This window comes from Ambystoma mexicanum, chromosome 10 (genome assembly GCF_040938575.1).
Source record: "Ambystoma mexicanum isolate Mex_15411 chromosome 10, UKY_AmexF1_1, whole genome shotgun sequence".
NCBI classification, from domain to species: domain Eukaryota; kingdom Metazoa; phylum Chordata; class Amphibia; order Caudata; family Ambystomatidae; genus Ambystoma; species Ambystoma mexicanum.
In genome coordinates this window covers 1,115,729,668-1,115,750,874 of record NC_090932.1, presented here as the reverse complement: position 1 = coordinate 1,115,750,874, position 21,207 = coordinate 1,115,729,668, and the positions used below count along the sequence as shown (strand labels likewise).

General features: G+C 44.1%; 1 long non-coding RNA gene across 1 annotated transcript in view; it reads right to left on the bottom strand.

Moving 5' to 3' along the window:
* LOC138492045 (uncharacterized) overlaps positions 1–20,477 on the bottom strand; it is an 87,170-nt gene extending 66,693 nt beyond the window's left edge. Inside the window, exon 1 of the long non-coding RNA XR_011276134.1 lies at positions 20,212–20,477. This is a non-coding gene — a long non-coding RNA (uncharacterized lncRNA). The remainder of the gene's footprint in view (positions 1–20,211) is intronic.
* Positions 20,478–21,207: the final 730 nt, after the last annotated feature.

Sequence of the window (21,207 nt, the reverse complement as noted above, 5' to 3'; positions counted from 1 at the left end):
CAGCAAAATAATGCATGACATCCCACAGACCAGAGTGGGTACAATATTTGGCCAAGAGGAAGAGGGAATGGGCCAAGCGGTGTAGGGCGAGGTGGATTTCAAAACTCAGGGAAGAGGAGGATTTAATGGTGGACAGCCACAACAATGTTGGAATTGTGGAAGAATGGGACACATAGCCAAGACATGCAGAAGCAGAGGAGGCATGCAACAGAATTGGCAAGCTCCAAGACGCGGCAAGGGTTATGCTCCACAATATAATACAGAACCACAGTAATATTATGGCCAAGATCACACATTTACTCAGACATATCCGCCACCATCCCAACAAATTCAGCCAGCTCTGCTGCAAATACAATCACTGCAAGGGTAAGCACAGCTGGCACCCACACAAACACAACAGGTACAACCGCAGCAAGCACAGATACAGCAGGCTATGGTACCACAATGAAACATGACCCCAGGAGTCCAACAGGCACCCTCACCCAACTTGGGGAGTGTGACTGTGATAGGAGGAAATCCTATCATGGATACAGGGATCCATTTATATTCACAATAGGACAGCCCACAGAGTGACATGATGTGTTTAGTGCTATCAGTGACACCAGACCCCCCCAAGAGGAACCAAGGGTCAAGGTGAAGATAGGGGGCGAAGACATTTTCATTTTTAGTAGACACTGGTCCCACTCGTTCCTGTGTCCGTGAGGGGAAAAACCCAATGTCAGGTACTGCCATGAATGCTCGAGGATTCTCTGGGGTGATGAGTTTAGTTCCTTTTACAGACGAATTACCAATCTCTATAGGAGAGCATGACATGTCAGTGCCATTATTATACTGTAAGCAGACGCCAGCCAATATATTGAGACGTGACTTAATGACAAAGCTTAACTTGACAATATCTTTTACTGACAAAGGAATAGTGTGCTCTACTCCAGAGATAGACCATATGAATGTGAGAGACGTTATATTAGCCTTCATAGGCCAGAAAGCATTACAGCAAGTGCCTTTAGATCCAGAAGTATTTTTGTTTGGAGTGACTATCCTATTATCATGGTTACCCAGGTTAGTAGGTAAGATATTGAGAATACCTGAGGAATTTTTGTTCAGGCCAGAAATTCCCCTGGAAAATGAGGAAGGACACATCATTCCCTTAGAATTAGAAGCAGCAGTGGCTAAGGAAGAAAGGGTGATGCTTCATGGGACAAATGATGAAGGAATGGGATGGAGTACTGTGATAGCCCTCAATGAAGGATATAAGTTGACAGAATTGACAGAGAAAGAAGTGTTTAGAGAGTATTACTCTGACGATGAACTAATGTTTTTTATATGGATCACTTTTTGGATTAAAGTAAAGAATATAGAAATAGCACAGAGAATGGTGTTGGTAAAATGAAGACTGTCATTCTTTCGGGAAGGCTTAGAGAAAGGGCCAGAGATGTTATGGACTACAAGCTCATATGATGTGGGTTTATTAAAAGGGATAGGTGCAGTTAAAATCAAATTAAAACCAGGAGCTATTTTACCATGACCAAAGCAATACCCCATGTCCAGAGAGACGGATTAAGGTATATTTGAGACCATTTCCGCTTTAATGAAACAAGGCATATTGCTGCCATCAGACTCATCATTTAACCCGGCCGCGTACGGTGTGAGAAAATATAAGGGGGGTTGTGGAGATTTATTCAGAAACTTTGCCCTCTAAACAATATAGTTGAAGCTGAGTTTCCTTTAGTTCCAAATCCTGCAATGATACTGTATAGCATCCCATCCACGGCCAAATATTTCACAGATGTCGATTTGAAGAATGCATTTTTTTTATTCCCCTTCTTGAAGACTCACAAAATGTGACTTCCATCTTGTGTAGAAATATGTGCCTGAAATAATACTTGTTTGCCCCAGTGGTACTGTGTGTCCCCTTCCATTTCAGTCCTCCATATGGATTTGGGTAATGTCCAACTCGAACGTGCAATACTTCAGTATGTTGCTGACATTTTGGTGTGTAGTGAGACAGAGTAAAGATGCAGAGAAGACTCAGTTAAACTCATGACCATACTCTCAGAGAAAGGATATAAGGTAGACAAGGAGAAATTACAATATTGTCAAGCAGAAGTACTGTACATAGGACAGTTGATCTCTCCAGAAGGGAGAAAAGTGACACGTGAAAGAGCATTCTATTCCGCATAATACACTTTCACGTTTAGATTGTATTTGTATGTATAAATCATAATCTGGCTCTATAGTTGACTCTAAGATTAAGTGCATTATTATTTCTGATCATGCGCCAGTTATTACAACTCTGGACCTTAATGATATCAAAAAGCCCTTGAATATAAGGAGATTTAATAATTTTCCACTTCATGATAGGGGATTTTAATTATCTTTCTTAGCATTTCATCAACAATTCTTTGATGATAATTTGAATGAAAATAAATCCTTGGTTGATAATTGGGATGCATACAAAGCTGCTTATGGGCATGCATTTATTTTATTGCATTTGTAAAGCACACAGGGAAGCCCCTGGGCATCATGGCGCTGCTGCAGGTACAAAAAAAACTTGGCTTAGTTACAAGGCAAACAGAACAGTAGTGCAATAATACAAAGGACAGGTGGTTTGTGGATAAAGACAACCAAGGAAACAGTGGTGGGTCATGGTTACAGTGAATCTTTATAACAGTGACAGGGAGGAGAGAACAACAGACAAGAAATTTGAAAACAAGGAGTAGAAAAAAAACAACAGCTGACTCAGCACCTTGCCAGGCGATATGGCATTGAGGTTATGGGATGAGAGGCCATCATTGCAGAAGGGGTTAAAGGGGATAATTGAAGAGAGTGGTTTTGAGGGCTTTCCGAAAGGTTGTGAAGGAGGTCTCATTCCTGAGCATGACAGGGCGATTGTTCCAAAGTTTGGGTGCAACGAAAGGAAAGCTGGCACAACCAGCTTTTTTATTTCCTCATTATCAAAAAGAAAAAAGAAAGGAAAAAAGATCTAGATTCTTTATTTGAGAAGCTTAATGTATTGGAGAAAAAGTCTGAGGGATGATGAATTTCATAATATCCTATTTTTATACTATCAAATTAATAAGAAAATAACCTGAGCAAGCTTGTGGTGTACTTTTAAATATGAGTCCAAAATTGACCAAACATCCAACAAAGCTAGTAAAGCTCTTACATCCTATCTAAAATTTAAAAAAGCAAGAGCTGCAATATCCTCTATTAAAAACAAGCAAGATGTTAAGTATCTGCGGATAAAGGCATATTAGATTTGTTTAAGAACATTTTTGAAACTCTACACACCTCTGAACAGGATAGTAATCAGATACATTTCAATACCTTTTTTGATAAAGTTGGTAGAAATTCTTATCCCCAGATATATTTAAGCTCCTTAGATAATGAGTTACACATTCCTGAAATGTAGAGCCATAAAGGATCTGAGTAAAGGTAAAGCTCTGTGCCCCAATGGGCTTTCTAGCGAATTCTTTAAACATTTTGCTTCTAAACTGGCTTCTAGGCTGGAATCTTTATTTTCATATTTCTCCAATGTCTATAGCTCATCCGGTACATTTACAGAAGCTTTGCTGATCCTCTTTACAAAAACCGGTAAGGATTGTGAGGTCCCTAAGAACTATAGACCTATTTCCCTTATCGATACTGACTGTAACATTTATGCAAAGATATTAGCATTTAGAATTGATTATTTTCTTCCCAAAATGTTGAAATCGGATCAAGTTAAAGTTAGAAATATGCCCTCCAACACCAGATTGTTTTGTGATGTAGCATTTGATAGGGTTGAGTAGAGCTATTTATTTGCAGCTTTACGCTAGTATGGGTGTGGTAAAGGTTTAATTTCATTAGTTAATTTTCTGTACTTCAACCCCAGAACTCCTATTTTCATTAATGGTCAACTTGTTCCTTTCTTTGTTGAAGTGTGGGATGAGACAGGGTTGTCCCTTTCCACCTATCTTATTTGTGCTCTCATTTAAACCATTATTATTAGAAATTATGCAGAATTCCTGGTATCAGGTATAATAAACACAACATAAAATTAGCTGCCTATGCAGATTATGTTCTAATATTCATGAAAAACCCACACTCCATTCTTCCCATGTTAATATCCTTTGGCTGGGAGGATAGCTCAGGGGCAACGTGTTTGTCTTGGAAGCAAGACAACGCAGAGCAACACAGTTTTGAATCCCGGTACTGCGCTTAGAGAATGATTTCCGGTATTTAGCAGGTCATAAAAGATGAGTTAATTAATTCATTATTCTCTACAGTTTTGGGTTATATATCAAACAAAGACAAATCTGAAATGTTGCCTTTCAACTCCTTTTGTCTTAAACACAAACTTGATGTTTATGGTCTTAAGTGGCGTCAGAATTCTATTAAATATTTAGGTAGTTATTCATGGTCTCCACTGTTGTCTTGGTAGGGCCGCCTTGAATCCATTTAAATGATTCTGTCACCAGTTATACTATTTTATTTGTAAATGCTTCTTGTACCTTTGCCACATTGCAGTCTAAATCAATTGAATTGATCCTCATATATTTTTATGGGGCTATAAGAACAATATAATAGCTATTAGTAAATTGAGAAATTCACAGGATAATGGAGGTATTACGTTTCCTGATTTTAAATGTCATCATAAAGCGTTTATTAAAAACAGGCACAAAGCTGGTTTCTTCCTGATGATTATGTAGATCCCACTGTTTGGTCTTTAGTTGAAAGAGATTTGGTTTTACCCATTTTCCATTATTGATATAATATATATTTTCAGCCGTACCACACATAGGTTCTCTAGACCTGTTTCTGTGACTACTTCTATTCTCAGAGAGTTGTTGTTAATAACTGGTGATAATCCAGCTAATTTGTTTTCACCTTATTTATGGTGCAACAAAAGGATTCTTATTAATGGGAGAACTGTTATTTGGAAGAAATGGTTAAACAAAGGTATTCAATGTATGTATCAATTCTTTTCTGGTATGAACTTTCTATCCTTTGATGAATTTTAAACTAAATGTTCTCTATCAAATTCAGATTTTAATTTGTATAATACATTGATAATCTGAATTCCTTTCTAGAGAACAAGCTGGTTCCTAATCAGTCAAGATTACAATGTTAGGTATCCATATCATTGTTTGAAGATGCAAATATATAAAATAATTAATAATAGAAAAATAGAAACACAAAATGGTCTTCTTAACCACAGTGGGAGTTGGACTGTGTGGTCATTTATTCTGATCATATGTGGCCTACTATTTGAGAAAGGTTAAAGTGATTTCAACATCAGCAAACATATCTCAAAATCTATTTTTCTTTATGCAGAGAGCTTTTATTACCCACATCAAATTATTTAATGTCGAGATGGTGAATTATGGGAATTGCTGGTCATGTAATACTAATTTGGGCTTGTTTATACATATGTTTTTTGAATGCACATATATTAAATTCTTTTGTTTACAGGTTTTTTAAAAACATTTTCAAGTTTGATATTCCTCTATCACTAATATTGTGTTAGGTAGTTTATCATTTACTGCAATGGATATTAATTATTTGTATATTATTTATGACCTTTTCATTGCTATTTCTATTAGAATGATTACATCCAGTGGATGAATTTCATCATGGTGGATTTTGGATCCCTGTCAAAAATGGCATAGTAGGGGATACACAGAGTTTTGAATTGTATCCTACATTTCCCAGCAGCCTGTGAAGCATTCAGAGAGCCGGATGTTGTTTTCCAATATTTGGAGTCACAGAGTAAGTCTAGCTGCTTCCTTTTGGACTATTTGTAATCTGCTAGATAGATAGTTATCACGGGGGGGCTGATAGAGGCTAGTGACATAGTCTAGGCTTGAGACTACTTGTGCAATGATTGCCAGGGTTCTGTGCATAAAGGGTGGGCATGACATGATGGATCAAATATTTCTGAGTTGGATGAACAAACTTCCTGACGTGGCTTTTATCCAGAGGCAGGTTCCTGTTATTTGAGATGAAGGTGGTATGGTTGGTGGCTGTTGGTCTGCAAATCACCAGTTCGGCTTTGGTCAGGTTGAGTGTCAATTTGTTTGTGCAGGTGCTAAGATCTAGTTTAATTGATGTAGAGTTGCCTGTACATTTGTAGATGGTTTGTGTGTCATCTGCATATTTAAAATATGTGAGGTCTGAGGTGTCCCTGCGTTTCAAGAGAGGACCCATATAGATGTTAACAAGTAGTGGTGAAAGGCTGGATCCTTGAGCCACCCCACAGGTCAGGGCACAAGGGCATTACGACAGTGGTGCCTTGTGTGTGGTTTCAGTTCAGTCTGCGAGGAATGATGAAATCCACCGAGGTGCAGTTCCATTTAATATAATGTTCTTTTGTCTTTTTTAGGAGGATTTTGTGGGAGGGAGTTTTGAATGATTTAAAGATTTCCAGGAGGATACATACATTTGCCCTTTTGACATCAACATTGCTTTCTAGAGTGTCTCAGAGGTGCTACATATTGCATGATGCAACCGTGAAAGTGGTAGTCGGGGGATTCCCCAGAGATTCCCCAGGCTTTTCTAAATGGAATCCTAGGTGCAGGAGGTGTCCAGCTGAAAAAAAGGATCCCTGTGGAGATAAAGGGGGTATTTTCCTCATGGAGGGCCAGAGTAGGGCAGGTGGTGTGAATCCAAGAACTAGTGCCAATCTACCCAAGAGAAGCCCCAAGAAAATAGGCCTCGGATTCAGGGTTTACCATTCACAACCCTGACAGGTGGTTGGTTATACGGAGTCCACAAGTGCACTTACACTGGGTGCTCAGGCTCCAGCATGGACGAAGGACCGTGGCTTCAAATAAATATTGTGCATACATAGAAGATCAGTTGTGCTCTGTGAGATGACACAGGGAAACAACAAAGTTGCTTATGCAAGGAAGCTTGCGAACTAGGACCATGGGCTGACATTACTCTGCCGTCTGACTCAAACATGACCCACAGGGTAATTATCAATGTGGACTGCAGAGACCAGGTCATGGTCAGATCATTGTTAGTCCATTATGCAATACTCCAGCAGGCAATCATGAATCCGGTCATAGGTATGGGGAGGAAGGGGAACACTTGTTCAAGGACCAATACTGAGGCACGAAGCCAATAGGGAAGCAAATCCACATATCAGGACACATGGGGCTTCATTACGAGTTTGTCGGTAACCCGCCAGTGCTACTGGCGGGTTGCCGCTGAACTCGTAACACTGTTCTGCCACCTGAGATCCCGATGCCACCGGGACATTACAAGTCCCGGGATGTCAGGCGGTGGAAAGTGTACGTCCCCATTGCAAGTGTACGTCCCCATTGCTGTGAAGTCCCATAGGACTCCATGGGAATGGGGACACAGAAGCACCGGCACTGTTGCTAGCAGTGCCAGAGCTTCTGTGAAAAGCATGCCTGCAGGGGTCGGTGCCCGTGGCAGGTCAGACCTGCCAGGAGCAACGGCCCCTGCAGGCATACTTGTAGTCTTCCAGTGCAGAAAGGGTGCCGGTATGCTGCTACTGGCACCCTTATTTCCGGACTGTCAGACTTGGAATGAGGCCCATTGTTTCTCAATCACTTAATTAGGCAGGATATAAAAAGAGTCTGAATCCTTCTAAATCAGTTGGAGGTAGGAAAGCATTCCTAAGCAAGAGTGGTGACAGGAGAGTTAAGCCAGCAGGAGAAGGAGAACTAAAGGTGATATGGCCAAGCCAAGAAGGCCAAATAGTCAGTAAGGAGTGAGAAGATGTGAAGGCTCTGACAGTGGTGCCTAATCTTGGGAAAAGTGGAGGTAAGTTGACATGGGCCCAGAGACTAGTAATGCAGAAACCAATAAGATTCCTTAAGTAAGAAGGAGTAAGGCTAGCTGGGAGATTTAGCACACAACCATATGGGAATATCTGGACCACCAGCCCAACTAGTCAAACTGTGTTGATAGTTAGAAACCCTGCAGGAGTACTGTGTCCACACAAACAAACTCAAATGGAAAAACACGGATTGCTACTGCAGGCCCCGGTAGGGGGATATAAATCTGACCTTTATGTACCTCGGTAGGTGGGGAATACCTACTATTAGCAGCTGGGGCGGGTGCCATGATCAATCAGGTTGCTCGGAACCCGGGCTAAACATCAGGGCATAAGTGCACGTTGAGCTGAACTTCGGAGCTGCTAGCACTCACGGCCACATTTTCACATCCCTCCCCCGCTGTCCCCACTTCTCACAACACTCCACGCCTCCCCCCCCACTTACCCGAAGAGGGTGCGGTGCCGCAATACTGTGGCAACGCTCCTCTCAAGTCCGACAGTCACCATGGAAATGGAAGAGGGACTCCGATTGGAGACTCACGTCCAATTCCAGGGCAGGCCATGTTAAAATAGTATTTATTTGAAAGAATGGGTAATGCACTCGTTGCGACCCATTTTTTCCAAAGAAATACATGCCTATTAGCACCTTAGGACATGAACCCGGGGTGCTAATAGCCATAATAGTGACTTACCCGGGCCGTACCAGTTGGAAACGTCCTAGGGTCCTCTCGTTAAAGGCCCTCAGGTAACTCATCATTATGGCTAAAGTGGTGATCAAAACACCCCTATGGCAAGAGGGGTATACTTGCGATGTTTCACAGGTACCTGGGTGAAGCTGTCACCTCATCCTTCTAGGAGGAAGATGATTCCAAATTCTAAGATCCCATTCAAGATAAAGACGGTACTCTAGATAAAAGACGCCAGCACCAACAGAAAGCCAATCCTCATAAAATAAGTGTGCAATGGTACTGCAATCCTGAGACTGTGAGTTGTTGGCTGAACACCGTCCTGGGTGGATGCCTGGAAACGTTCCTTTGTTATTAAAATAAGGATGGACTTTGGACCCTAGTCTTTTAGAATGAATACCTTGGTACCAACTTTGTACTAACCCTTTTCCCTTGCACTGTTTTGTATAAAGTTATGCCCTGGGGTTCTACCCCTTCTGGTATACCATCATCCAGCCCACCCCTCATGAAACTTTCAATAAAAGATGTGAGCATATCACTTGTGTCATGTGTTCTATGGTCGCCACCCATGACACCCAGATAGAGGAGAGTGTAGTTATTTTGCCCTCATTGATCTGAATGCATGTTGTAAAATCTTCAAGGAGTCCATGTCTTTCCTGAGATGTTGATAGATGAACTTCTCCAGAAAAATATGTGAAATATATCTTACTTAGTGTTACCTTTCCAAAGGTGGGGGAGTGGATGGAAACTTGCTGTGAGGTAACTCTTCCAGTTGTCAATAACGCCCAATCAACAGTGGGTTCAGGATGAGGTTGGAGGTCAGCAGCAGTGGTTTCTGGTGTCGCACTTTTCCATTGTCATTGAAGGAGTAGGTGTCAGAGGTTCTTCAGTCATAGAGGAGATCTCTGGAGTCAGTTGAGGTGAGGGTTGCCACAAAAGAACTGTTGAGGCTAGGTTCTAGTGCAGCTGCCCAGCTGTTCGATGGAGGCTGCTCGGAAGCACCTCAAGACCTTCCTCTTTGCTTCTGCCTTGGCTCCCCCTCTCCCCTGCTGATATGTTCTCTCTGGGCACCATGCACCTGGCCGCCCTCTGTCCCCTGGGCCAAGGTACCTGCTCACCCTGCCACCCTCCTGCACTGCCTCCTGGCCACCCCTTGCAGTGGGGACTGTATCTGTACCCATACAGTCCCCCACCCCCTTTTCTTCTCTTTCTGCACTTATCAGACTTACCCAGTCTGCTGCCTTAAACACAGCACTTGCCACTTGCTGGCTGCACTACCACTGTTTATTGTCTCTGCTTTCTATTTTTATGTATTATTATTTATCTTTTTTCCTCTGCTCCGCACTTTCCACTCTCCCCCTTCCATGCACTTTTCCCCTTTCCCATGCACTTGCGCATTCTCAATGTCACTGGGCCTAGTACGATTGTTGTTTTGTTCTCTCCTGTTCCCCTCCCTTGCCTTGTCGCACTCTGAAACACTTGTGTACGAGCGCGATATAAATACATCAATATATCATATCATATCAGGCACATCTCTAGATGTGGATGGTGGCTTAGGTATGAGTAGTACTACTTGGAATGCCTATTCTCATTTATTGCTCTTTGTAAATGAGTTGTAGCACTGGGTCTTAAGGGGGCATACGTCTCAGGTGCTGCCAGTTGCCAGTGCACTCAGTGCTCTTGCCTCTTTGTATTGGGTTCATATAGGGAACACAAGGTTTACTGAACGCAGGGCACTTCGGGGCTTACATCTAAGCCAGTCCCGCTGTGTTCTGAGGGGTGAGCTTCACTTGGGGTCACAATTTGGTGCATGCTTGCAATCAGGAGGGTATTGGAAGATTGCACGGTTACACAAGGCTTCTTCACATTCAGTCTTTGTGTGGTGTTTCTTTCATGTCTGACCCAATATTTTACCGGGTATTGGAACATTCCCTCCCATTTTTGGTGGAAGATGGCTAATGAAGGAACTCAGGTACAAGTAAATGGGTTGCAACCATTCAAATATACACCAACTAGATAACTTGCTTGCTATCTCAAGAACAATGTGTGGACCAAGCACATGTCTTCCAAATCCCTAGAGTTTGTAGCCTCTTTATCAAGGCCCATTAGCCAGGCAGAATTGACTTCTGATCAGCCCATTATTTTATCAGAACTTTTAGCATTATCAAGGCTATCATTTTATAGAGGAACTGCACATAGTCTACCACATCATGTATTGGAATGTGTGTGTTGCCTTGACACTCCTACTCGACAAAGAGAGTGCCCCTGCGACGAAATGACTACTGCTCTACTGGAGTACAGCGATGAGCAGTGGCTAAACGGCATACACACTACTACTAAACTAGCAGCCATCCCAATCATTAAGGTGAAACAGGCACAAACGGACAGGCATACCTCCTACATTTCTTTTGGTAGCGCATGCTGAGAGCAGGCTATAGATCCAGGAAGGATGTGAACTGATACGTGTCTTGGAAAAACAACCACAGACTCAGGTGGATTGGTGAAATTCCTTAATAGCAGCCAGCATACACAGGACAAACAGCAACCCAATGGCAGAACAAGACTTGACATAGCAAGCCCCCTCCCTCAGAGCACAGTGCTTTTATACAGAATAGTACACATGCATTTCAATGGAAGGGGTGGTTCAGGCGTTGGATGAGATCGACATGTAGCAATGTTTCAGAAGGCTGTTCAAAGTTTGTCAGCATACAAGTCATGGGCAGATTTCACTTTCTTACGCCTGGTAGGGTAAAAACTTGCTATTAGTGGAAGACATTGTATGATACATTAACAATTCCTGTGGTGCATGCTACTCTCATTCGGTTCAGAGTGAGATGACTCGCTTAGTATTGCTACTTCCACCTGCTACAGCTGCCTTGCATAGTGAGGTGATTCACTCTTCATTTGGCCAAACGGAAATGGATAACAAGCGAGGATTATAGAAGTGTGCATCTTTATGCAGTGGAAGGCGAAGCACCTCTGTGACATAAACATTATAACATAGGACAAATACTGTTATCGCAATAAGGCACTGTTAAGCATGGCAGGTGACAAGTACTTATCATAACTAGTAGAGTAAATGGAGTATCTGGGGAGTCTGACAAATATGCTTGTTTGTTTGTTTGTTTATTTTATTTGTATAGCGCGCCTGACCCAGGGGTATTATCTGGCCACTTAAGGCAAAGACAATGATTACATGATACAGTTATACAAGGAGAATACAGATCATACATACAAGTTACACATTATAGGCATGGTAGTTGGAAGCAAAAAGTGGTAGGTAATACATAGAGGAGCGAAAGGGTAGAATTACATGCATAAGGTAGAGGTAGGAGTAGGAGCAAGGGAGCATAGAGAAGGTAAAGTCTGGTATAAAGATGTTAGTTTTTGTTAAGTAGCCATGTGATGACGTGGCTTCTAAATATGTTGAATTTTTTAATAGATTTAATGTCCTGTGGAAGTGTGTTCCATAATTGGGCGGCTAGTACCGGGAAACTGGTACCACCAGCTTTATTTTTTAGGTTGTACCTGGGCACCACCAGGCAAGACGTGTTGGAAGATCTTGTGATTCTGGTGGACAATTTCATTGCGAATTTGTCTGTGAGATATGGTGGGGCTCGGTGGTTCAAGGCTTTGTGGGTGAGGCAGATGGTTTTTAGGTCAATTTTTTGTTGTATGGACAACCATTTACAATGTTTTCTGGTCCCCGTGATGTGCTCTCTTCCCGGTATGTTTAGTGCGGCTCTAAGTGCATTATTTTGCAGAATCTGCAGTTTGTTGATTATAGATTTATTAGCACATAGGTAAAGTCCATTGCAGTAGTCCAATTTGGACTGTGTGAGTAATGTGGGTAGTGTGAGGCAGCTGTTGGTGGACAGCAGGGGTCTGCATGCCCTAATCAGATTAACAGTGTAGGCAGTTATGCATTCTCAGTTTTCCCCCACAAGCAGCTGCAACACAAACAACACTAGTACAGTAGTACCAACATTTAAGAAAATCTAACCAAGGTTCTATGAAAATAAGGACTTTAATAAAACAATCAATGCACCTATGTACTCAAAAACACTGGACATCCATCCCAGTGAGAGAAACACAGAGAATACAGACTTAAGAAAGATTCCTCTGGGCTAAGAAACAGGGGTGCTCAGGAAAAAGATTTCAGAAGCAATGTCAATGTTGAAGTGCATGTATTTGAAAGGCAAAGAAGAGAGGCTTAAAAAGTCCCTGTGGTATTTTAAGTTGTAACAGAGGACAGGACCTCTTCAAATACCACCTTTGTGTCTTTGTCTTGGGTGATTGACAGTGCTGCGCTAGGTTTCTGGGGGCTTTCCTTGAGTCGAGCCACTGTTGAGACCTTCAAGTCGCATTAATCCAGGTGTGAGTTGGGCTCAAGTCTGCTTTGAGATGGGAATCTGTGGATTGAGTCCGGCTTGAGACGGTTCGATTCAATGGGTCCCAACAGCTTGAGTCAGTGATCAAGTTGGGTTGAAACAATGCGTCTGCTGGGTTGAGTCAGTGTTTAAGACGGGCAAGTCGATGGCTTCCAGCGGGCGTGCCAACTTCTAAGTCATGACAATACAATGCTTCTGTTGGGTCAAGTGGGCTCTCAGGATGCAGGGAGTTGGTTGTTTGCACGCCGGCAAGGCGGTGGTCAAGCCATAGCGTTGATGCACTTCACTGGTCAAGTCAATGCCAATACAGCTCAAACAAGCATCTAAGCAGTTTGGAATCATTAGTGTGCAAAAAGCAGCATGCAGGTGTTGTAATGGCTCGAAAGTGAGTGGCGAGCAGTCAAGCCTGTCAGAAATGTCTCGAGGTGGGAAAGAGAGTTCCAGTTGCTTCTGGACTTCTGGGTAGCTGGGAAGCCAAATTCGGAGTCTCAAGGAACAAGCAGAGTCCTGGGTTTCTTACTTCCACTCCAGGAGTTTTGTGTGGCACATGCATGTATTCCTTTGCTTCCAAAGAGCAGGTTCCTGGTTCCTTTGCCCAGGCAGTGGAGATGCCTTGGTCCACAGGAGTGTCACCCCCAGTGTTCCCTGGGGATGGTTAGAAGACAGACCTTTCCTCTGCCTTTGAGCTCTCTGTGTTCAGTTTATCGCAGAGGACTTCAGAATAGACTGTATTCCCAACTAAGTATCTGTAAATCCGCTCTGTTGCACGAGTCTAAAGATTAATCAAATTAGTGAAGGGTTTCATTCCACTATAAAGACAACATGTTACAGGGGATTTGTCTAAAGTAAACCTGTTGTCAGGGGTCAAATCTAGGCTGTTGTAACAAGTGTCTTCGCTTTCTGACACCATACCTAAAGTCGTTAGTCATCAGGAAGTAGGGGGTAGGAAGTGTTAGCGTACCCTTGCAGAAGTGAAGATGGTGGAACCTCTCTCCGGGCTTAACCTCTCCTCCGGGGTACTCTAACTTCAACCCCTTCCCATGTCTGCTGACTTCAAAAGGATTCCTTTGAGTAGCACCATGGCACTAGAGTGATTTTGTTATGTCAGAACTGCCTTTGAAGCACCCATTTCCAGGGGACCTCCCAGAGAGGATTCCTATGCCCTGCAAGGAAGATGTTGCCTTCCTCAAGAGTATCAAAGAAGCAGCTGCCTGGACATTGTGCCACATGGCTGTTGTGGAGACACTGAGGCCAAACAGATAACACATATCAGCCCTCTCATAGCTGAAGCACTCCTCACCAAGCTGAAACTAATACTGAAATTGTGTGGCTGTATAATTGTGTGACCCCAGTAGCCACTATGCCATAACCTGGCAAGACTTATATTTAAAGTTTAAAGTGCCATCAGGCTGACTAGGATGCACAATTATTATAGTTTGAATCATAGATGCAGATGGTTAAAAAAAACCAACTCTGACTGCTGGAACACCCAAGCAGCTGTCACGAATGCACCTGTCAGCTTTGAACCTGCCCTGCTGGCACTGAAGACCTGGTGCTGGTGATGTCATGAGACTATCTCAGCACAGGTACACGAGTGCACTATAATTTTGCTATGGAGCATAATGAAAGGGGCTCTGATTACCATATCTCCCTTTCATGAACAGATTTACCCACATCATTTTATAAATAAAAATAACAAATCCTCAGGCTATACCGCCCCCAACAAATGGCATTCTTTCACATGCCACCACAATGTAGCCAAACAGAAGGGCAAGCCGACTTCCTTCTGAGGTTCATCCCTGTAGATAAACAAGCATGGTAACATCAGATCTCATTTTCACTGTAGGTTTTGTTTAAAGCACCCACTGTGCTTTTCGATGACTTGTTAAAATGCAAAACTAAAGCATTGGAAACATGGCGTGGTATGATGTGGAGAAGATGTAGCTAACGATAAACTATGACCACACAGCCATCATTTAAGATTAAATGAAGTTGGAACCCTGACCTGTAACAACCATCTTGGGTAAATGAACACTTGTGAAAATACCAATGAGAACGCTGTCCAGTGATGTTTTGGAGGGAATCACCTTAGGGATCTGGTCAACAACTACTAAAATTAACTGGATCCCAGCGGTAGTGGGAGGTGCAGTAGGATCAACAATGTGGATCCTTATGCTGTAAAAGCATACCCCCATCACCTGCAGTGGCACAAAAGGCCCTTTACCTGTCACCAGTTTTACAAGATAGCTAGCATGTCAGAATTCCATGCTGGGCCAGTGAGCTGATAACCTCTCTATACCCTGAGGTGACCTGTGAGAGGCACCTTGTATGTCAATTGCAAAGGAAAGGCTTTTTGGCTCAGGCACCAGGCTCAAGTGTCCACCTTGCTCAGGATCACCGGCTCACTGCTTATAGAATTTGAACAACCCTGGGGTCACCCCCTTCGATTGGGCAAAGGTCAGCTTATGCAGGCCCTGGAGAGTTGGGTGCACTCTCTGTACCATATGTAACTTTGCCTGATAGCATCCTGCAGCTGCAAGGAACTCTTTTATCCCCGTCAGGTCTACTAGGTCAACCACTGCAGTCTATTCAGCAGCTTTGGGTTCCCATCCATAAACATTGGCTGCTTCTAGGACCTTGTTTGGCCTGTTCATTCACATTCAAACCCTGTATTCTGTTCAGGTTGCCTTGCAGCCTCTAAGCTGTAGTGGAATGTTTCTTTCCAGCCTGTGAGCTGTAGCAGCACCTTCCAACCGAAAGTGTAAAAGGGCACCATATCTAGCTCAACCAAATGGTTCTCCAATAAGCATCCTGTGGTGACCACTCACCTGAGCCTGGGTACACTAGGGCATAGTACAAAGTGTGACAGAGGATGTGGGGTCCACACTTCTGCTCTCCTGCTAGCACCATATCGGTCTCCAGCGCTCTACAGATATTGCTCTCATCTCTAACTTTCTCGCTTCTGCTCATCATGCAAAGCATGCTGCCCTTATCTCACTTGATTAGTCAGCCACTTTCCATATAGTCAATAATTCTATTCTTTGCTCCCCTCCACACATATAGATATAGTTTCACCCTGTTCTGGTTTATCTTGTTTCTAACTACGCATATTCGATCTCTTCTGCTACTACTCCTTTTCATAGCCACACAGGCTTCTGTTTTTGGCCCACTCTTTTTTTCATCTACACTTGCTGACATAATCTCCTCCTTCCTTGTCCCTTTTAGGCTGACCGTGCACATATATTGTTGTTATTTCCTTCCTTTTATGATTCCCTTCACTCTGCTATTTGGAAGTGATGCTCCACCATTAAGACCTGGAAGGCTTCTCGCCTTCTTCACCCCCTTCAGTTCCTCCTCTCACAGACAAGCCCCTTCCTCAGATGGTTCACCCCATCTCTCAAACCCCACAAAACACAACATCACACCCTGGAGTGCAAATGGCGGGCCGGCCCATCAGCTCAGAATAGAGTTGCATACACCTATCAGATCAAAGCCTACCAGGCAGAAATTCAGAAAGCAAAAAACCTTCTACTGGAACAAAATCTCTAACGCCAGTAACAGCAGCAAGGACCTCCACAAGATCATCTCAGAATTAATTGCGCCTCACTGCATCTCCCTGCCCCCACACTCCCAAGCATTCTGTGATGCCCTCTCAGACCACGTTCACAATATAGCAGTGGAAAGAAACCGCACCATCAACGCTAGACTAGCAGCGCTGCCGCCCCGATCGCTTGCACACACATCCGACATTATAGACCCTCCCCAAGCACTCCCTATCTTCCCCTTCTGTCCCATCTTACCACCTGAATTCCTCAAACTTCTCACCTGCAGCCGTCCATCAGGATCCCCGGGAGATCCGAGCCCTCCCGCCATCCTAAAAAAATATGTTTTCCTCAGCCTGTGCAGGCAGCATCGCTACATCTATTATTAACTCTTTCCTCACATCAGGCTCTTTCCCAGACACTTTCAAGATATCCCACATCAAACCCATGCTTGACCCCCTCCTATTGTCCAACTACAGACCTATCTCTAACAACCATTTCATAGCCAAACTAATTGACTGAGCAGCCTACTCCCAGCTTTGGCTTTTCACTGAATCCGACCTCCTCCTCGACTCCACCTAGTCTGGATGTAGACCCCTACTAGAGACTGAATCATCCCTAGTCTCCATCTGGAAAGGCCTCAAAAGAACTGCAGACTCAGAAGGCTGTGTCACCCTTATTCTCCTTGACCTCTCAGCAGCCATTGACACTATTGACCACCGCACCCTCAAGGACAGACTCCACTTGCTCAGCATCAGGGATACACCACTAATGTGGATATCATCCTTTCTCAACAACAGATCGCAAATTACCCACCTACCTTCTTTCTCAACCCCTCGCCCTGTCACCAACAGAGTACCCCAGGGTGCCTACCTATCCCCCTGCTCTTTAACCTCTACCTTAGTCCTCTCCCTGCTCTCATTCACTCACATAGCCTAACCTATTAAAACTACGCAGATGACACCCAGGTCCTCTTCAAGATCCCTAAGACCTCTTCCAACCCCCTCACCCCTGACTTCACCACAGGCCTCATTGAAATTGAGCACTGGATGATGGCCAACAACCTCCTCCTGAACCCCAGAAAAACCAAAATCATGATCTGTGGGAAGACAGCCCTCTACCCCCAACCCTCCCCGTGGCCGTCCTCCCTAGGACTTCCTCCCTCTACATCCAACACAGTAAACCTGGGATGTACCATGGATGCAGATCTGACAGTTTCACACCACATCAACTATGTTTCCAAATCATGCTATCTACACCTCCGCATTCTCCGATGCATCTTCTCCTACCTCTCCTACCCACACTGAATCTGAGCAATCATGACCATCATCCTCTCTCGCCTAGACTCCACTAACTCTCTATACCTGGCTGCTCCAGCGTCTCAGCTCAGAAAACTCGAAAGGGTCCAAAATACTGCAGCTAGGCTTCTCCTAGCCTTTGGCCCGAGAAAACACATCACACCCGCCCTCTGTGTCCTCCACTGGCTCCCTGTCGGGTGATGGTCCACCTTCAAAGCCTTGTGCATCACCCACTGTGCTCTGCACACGACAGGCCCAGAATACCTACAACACAAGCTCACCCCTTACGAACCTATTAGAAACCTAAGATCAGGAACCACACTCCTACTTGTCATGCCCCGGTGTTCAAATCGAACAGATTAGGGATTGTCCTTTTCTGTCCAAGCACCCTCACTATGAAACATTATTACCTTTAACATCTCCCACTTAGAGAATTGCCTTGCCTCCAGAAAACCCTCAAGACATGGCTTTTCCCCCCTGTGTCTTGGCAAACCAACTCTGCACTTCGAGCCATTTAACTCTCGGCCACATAGGCTTGGGCATTAATGAGTCTCTCTAAGCATGTTTTGAGTGAAGAAGAGAAAGGACCCCAGCAGATCACAGGACACGAGCCGAGCCATGCAAGTGAAACAAGAAACCAACCAGGGCGCACAGGTAGGTATCACACTCCATGCCAATGGAAAATAGCCGGAGGCACAGCCACGAACCCACACGCATCTGCAATCACACTTTCCTTGAAGACACATCGCACAACACCCCTGTCGTTAGAATACAGCTAAGTACCATGACAGAAATGTGGCCTATCTAGACACATAACCAGTCTCCTGAACTGGCATACTCATTCCGACAAGCTCACAGCACCCATCCACAAGCCCGCTCAACACGGGTTGATAGCAGGGACCTGGTCAACCCTACCTACCTTCCTATTGGACAAATGCACACAAGCATTCTAATCACCTCTGACAAACTTCCTATACTTCGGACTTTGGTCTTCCAAGGGCATTCACCTACAGCCCTTTTGAGGCCATACCAGTGGGAAAAGGCGCTACACAACGCCATATGATATTACATTAATTCTGATAAATCTACAAATCTCTTCTGCCCTGTCCCTTCACCACATGGAAGCTACAAACCCTCTTCATCTGTTCCCCCCCTGCATCACCTGCTCATTCTCCACCTGCTCATAATACTGATAGCATGGATCCTTCATTTTCATTCCCTTCTCCTATTTAAAAACTTTTTCCTACCTGTTGTTTCAAATTGTATCATAGTCGCAAAGTTCACCCATTTGGAATTTTTTCTATGGCTAAAATACTTGTTCTTGCCCCAGTTCGCTCCCATCTGGATTACTGCCAAGTTTTCTCTTGGCTTTGGCCTTTCTGGCCTACATCTTGGCATCTCTTCAATTGGTTCTTACTGTCTCTATTCGTGTCTTCTTCCGTCCCGTCTCTCCCCCACTGCTCATCAATCTTGCTTCTCTTCATTGGCACCCATTCCCAACTCGTCCTCGCTTTTGTTTCTTGTGTATCGTGTACACATATTTCCTTGGCTGGCTCCCCATTAGCTCACTACGCTAATTCCCCTCTGTTCCCTTCACCCCTTTTCCCTACTTCTCACCTCCTCCTTGTCTCACCTCTCCCCTATTTGCTTCCTCTTGCGACCACTTTGTTACTCTTCTCGCCCTGCTGCTCTGGAACTCACTCCCACTGTCTTTCCACCCTGTGCCCTCCCTTGCTGTTTTCTGCTCGCTTCTGAAACTTCCTCTACGGTTCAATCCTTAATCGCTCTACTGCATTGATCTGTGTGGGTTTAAGCTGCAATCAATGCTTTATTATTACCTGATTATTGCACTGTTGTTTCATGACAGTTCAGCGCTTTGGTAAACAAGCTTCATAATTCCAATCAAATACAAATTAAATGAATGAAACATAATGCTGGCATTGATTCCGCGAGGTAAAGATAGGCACTTTGCTACTTATAAACACACTCACCAGCAAGTGTCAGCGGATATTTCTTTCTGAATATCTGGGTGGTGTTCCCATGGATCCAGAAGCACCATAACTATCTCTGAGTGAGCGAGAGTGGGCTGTTCCTGGAGCAAGACTATGAAAAACAAAGGTCTTATCCTTGAACAAAAGCTGTATACTCTTCCGAGCTGAGCTTTCCTGTGGCCTTGCCACCATCCACTACATAGAGCATAGGATCCACTAGACATGATCGCACTGGAACGTAATTGAAGACAAGACAACTGGGTGAATTGTCCCAAACTGCAGAAGAAAGAATGGCAGGATTCTCTAGAATGAATGAGATAATTTAGGAATGCTATGATATGTTATGATACGTTAAAGAGATTTGTACCATGCACTGTGTTAGGTTTTGGTTGTGTTCCAGAACTCACACAAGTTCTGGAACAGATGAGGGTGAGCGTGAGAGGTCGGTTGCCTGCGGCGGCTTTACCTGCTGCTCTCCGCGTTCATTAAATAAAGGACTTGAAGCTTCACCCACCTGTCTTGCAGTGCACGTTATTGGACCACACACTGGCGACGACTGGATGGAAACCGCACTAGAGGGCGGAAAGTGAATGGAGATCCCTCCCTGCAGCAGCACTGGTACCTGGCAGCCCGCCGTCAGCACTCACTCCCAAACAATAAGTGAGGCGGCGAGGAGAAACTTTGCCACAAAATCATCCACCACGGGGGGAGTGGGGAGTGGGGGGAGAGCAGAGAAATTAGCAACTGAAGAAGGGGTAAAGCCGGAGCAGCTGGCTCTCAGAAATTAGAAGAAAGGACATACTAACGTTCGACGCTGCATCAAACAGTGCCTCCCACTGGTTTACAGCGACATTACCAGAGGGGTACCATAACAACACACAATGCTGGCTGGGAACAAACAGCTTCAGACGTAAATAAGTGCTACCAAAGCCAGTAGAGTATTTTATTGGTCGAATACTGAAGAATCCCTTCCACTAAACATCTCTCCATACAAATATGGCCACAGCAGCAATACCCCCTTCACCCCCATTTTTGGCTGAGCCTGAAACACCACCAATAAGATGGGAGAGGGGGATACAAATGTTTGAGACCCATTTAGTGGCAATGGGTGGTGACAACATTTTCCCCTTCAAACAAGCATTATTATTACATAATTTCGGACCAAAACGATGCAGCGTGTAGGAGCAGGAGACGTAGATGAATTTACCCTCGCAATCAGGAAAATTCAGGACCATTTTGAACCAAGGAAAAATGTGATTTTTGAGAGACACACATGTCGTCCTGCTTCCAAGGCGAGCACGTTGCCGCTGAGCTATCCTCCCGGGACATTTCCTCTGATGGGTTTTGGGAACTATGATCTGAGTCCTGGTGAGCCTTCTGGATTAGTGACACCTCTATACTGGAGCACCTGCTAAATGATGAAGAAAGGTCTCTCTCTTTTCCTACTCTCTACCTCTGAGATAATGGGGCCAATTCATGGAATAATTGTGTGCTGAAATCGGTGGCGCAA